The sequence below is a fragment of the Diospyros lotus genome, chromosome 7 (assembly GCF_014633365.1).
Source record: "Diospyros lotus cultivar Yz01 chromosome 7, ASM1463336v1, whole genome shotgun sequence".
NCBI classification, from domain to species: domain Eukaryota; kingdom Viridiplantae; phylum Streptophyta; class Magnoliopsida; order Ericales; family Ebenaceae; genus Diospyros; species Diospyros lotus.
The window spans coordinates 31,461,663-31,465,374 of NC_068344.1; positions in this window are offsets into that span (position 1 = coordinate 31,461,663).

Here is a 3,712-nt window from a genome sequence, read left to right on the forward strand (position 1 = left end):
TCTTCTTCTTATCGTCCGAAAATAACATTGATTTCATATAATTTTCATATTTATATAATAATCATTTCAACAACTGAACCCATAAAATACTTTTTTATGGTTTCCTATAACTGCTTTATTTTGAAAGAACTTTTTTTGAAAATAATTCTCAAAACATATAAATAAAACTATAATGTATTCTACACTGTTGAGGGGACTTAGAAAGATTACTGTAATTGTTAAGCTTGAAAAATAGACAATATAGTTAACCATAGATTGCATAAGATAGAAATTAGCAAAAGAAAAGAAATACAGTAACTTGTACAAAGAAGAAAAACCAAAAGCATACCTGCACTCCCCATAATGCTCCATGCTGTGGATCTGTACAACATATCAACATTACAATTCTAAGAGGGAAGTATCATGGCAGGCATCAGATAGTCAACCCTTGGTCCTTAAAGTGACTTAGTACAAAAATCAGCTATTAAACAATAGATCCAATAAAAAAGAAAGGTAATTTTAGGCAAATGGGGCATAATATATTACTTTGGCCCACAAACTCAATGGTCTAATTCGACTCGACTCGATGTCAATTGAGTCCAAATGAAAAAAAAAAGAAAAGAAAAGAAAAAGAAGTAAAATAAAATTAACCCAAATTGAAAAAAAAACTTGAACCAAACTAACCCAATCACATTGGTTTTGTTTGGCTCTCAGGCTAACCTTGATTTATGAACACCCCTACTCTTAACCAGTGAATAGACACAGATGTAAGTCCAATCATTCATAATAAACACACCTATTGGAACAAATCACACAGCATGTTTACAAATATTATAAATGAATAGAAGCAGCCAAAATGAAACATGCTTAAGTGGTTACACCCTCTTTGGGTGAGCCTTCAGAGTCCACGTCTCAATTTACCCTCAATTTATACATGCCTCCAGTCCACGTCTCAATTTACCCTCAATTTATACATGGCAATTCACCCTCAATTTCTCTAATAATAATCTTAACACGGCAAGCATCAGATAGTAGCATGAAGTCACAGGTCAAACCCTCAATTTATCCTCAATTTATACATATATATACTAAATTACTATTTTTTCTCAGGAAGAAAAAAGAAACAAAAAAATTGACCAAAAAGAGACCAAAAAAATTAGATTCATCACCTGAGTAACTTGATTAGAGAACCTCCAGACAACACAACGGTGAAAGCACATCTCTTTGGCAAACTTATCCGACAGATAGACAGTGTATTTGGCCAGCGACATTGCTAGACCCTCCTCTGAATCGAACACCTGTATTTAGAGAAGCTTGTCGCCTCTAATAGCGTTGCAGGTGTGTCCCGACCTCGTCCCGACCCGACTCCGAATCAACAACTTTTCCCATTTAATTTTTTCAGATGAAGTGAACCTAGAACCTGAGAATGAAAAATTTGCAAGAAGCAAAAATAGAGGGAAAGAGAGATGGGCTCGTTGTTTTGGCTTGTGAGTTGCGAATGAGGGGACTGGTCAGGGACCCTTGGAGCCCCCAACAGTCGCTGGTTGGGGGCTCGAGGAGCCCTTGAACGAACCCCGTCGGGGGTTCCTCGAACCCCCCATCACCGCCAATCGAGGGGGGGCATACGCTATAAAACAACACCATTTTATTCCCATCTTAATCCTACTTTTAATGACCATCTTCATAGCAATATATCAACCTTATGCTATTCTATCTGTATGGGAAATATAGGCTGGCATTGTAGCCCAATGGGATGGGGGCTGTAGATTTTTTCTTGACAAACTTTTTTGTGAACTCATATCTTTTTGTGAAAAAAATGCAAAGCCATCACAACATCTTTTTTTGTATTGAAGTCAGTTGTTGAAGTTTATAAGAAAAATAAGTGCACCATGTAAATGGTGATGGATGTTGCATTTTTGGGTTGAACTAAAACATGTTAGTAATATTAATGTTTTTCTCCAATTAGGTATGACACTCAGTTGACCTCTAAATCAAAATCTTTAACAACGATCAGCTGGGAATACCTCTAAATCCAATTAGGTACATTTTGCCCCTGCCATCCCCCCACCAAGATACTTTGTGGAGGAGGATGCATATTGCAACAGAACATTTGAAAATCTCAAAAATGGTAAGATGGAGAACTTAACGAAAAACAGATAAATAGGATGGAGAAAAGGAGAACACACACAGAATATTAGTGGAGTTAAATAAAGTCAAGTAAGCATGAAAGGGTAAGCGCACCAAACCACCACTCTGGGCAATTGCTAATTGAAGAAGCCATATTCAAACATGGAGTTGTTTTTGAAGTCATTAAAGCATCCTAAAATCTAGTCCTACCTATACAACACCATACGTTCACATTCCAGTGTTAAATTCCACGTGAGTTAAACTGTGGAATGCTTAATTTTGCTCATATAAAGACAACAGGTAGCCAACAGCTAGTCCTAAATCATATGATGATAAAGAACAACCAAGTATTCAAAATTATGATTTGGGCCAAAATTACTGGCATTTTACTTCGCATGCTTGGCCCAAAAACAGAAAACATAAAATAAGAGGAAAAATACAAACTACCACCGCAACCGAGCATCAAAGCTAAACTCGAGAGCCGAATCCGATGTCGGATAATCAAATGGACAATTAGAGTATTCAAATCCTAAAATAACATACCGAGCATCAAAGCTAAACTCAAGACCCGAATCCGATGTCGGATAATCAAATGGACAATCAGAGTATTCAAATCCTAACATAACATGAACAGAGAAACGATTGATATATGTGTGTGTATATGCATATAGATATATGTATGTGTAAATGCGACCGCCTCCATAGCACTAATTGGGAGAGAAAAAATTACCTGGAGCGATGGAGCCGAAGGCGATGGTGGCATTGAGGTAGCGAAGAGGCGGTGATGGCGGCGTAGAGGCAGCTTGAGGTGTCGGCGGCTTTGAGCAGCTTGAGGCCGCGATGGAGCTTCAGGCGGCGGTGGGCTTTGAGCAACGAAGAGCCATGATGGAGCTTCGGGCGGCGGCAACGAACAGCTTCGGTGGGAGACGGGGATGGGGGTTTAGGGATTTGGGTGGGTGGGTCTGTGAGAGAGAGAAAGAGAGAGGGAGAGAGAGAGAAAGAGAGAGACAGTGACGGCGTGGGTGGATCGGTGAGAGGGAGATAGAGAAAGCCAGTAGCGTGGGTGTAGGCGGGAACTTAAATGTATCTCAGCCATTGAAATGTCTATACATTTCAAAAACAGTTGTGTCTTATTATATAGATATATATATATATGTAAAGATGCACATGGCATTCACGCCATTTGTTAATTTATATATTATATATAATAGTTATCTTATTATAATATTATATATATAAATAATATAAGATAAAATATAATATATATTATAATATTAATTATTTAAAATATTTATTTATTTTATATTATAATATTAATTTTGATTTAATTTTAAAATTAACTTTATAATATTTTTTTTTCTTTTTATGCCCAAATCTTCAAATTAAGATCATTTGCCGGGTTCCTACAAAAAGAGATTAAAATAATATAAAATCCATATAAACACACATTTATGTAGAAAATTAACACAAGGTTAAGATAAAAATTAAATAAAAATATATAAACAATTAAGCCCTATCAGATGCCCTACAAAAGGCTTGCATTAATTTCATGGGAGATGAGGTCATGGTAGAACATAAGTTGGAGGTCCATGATTGGATTTTGCCA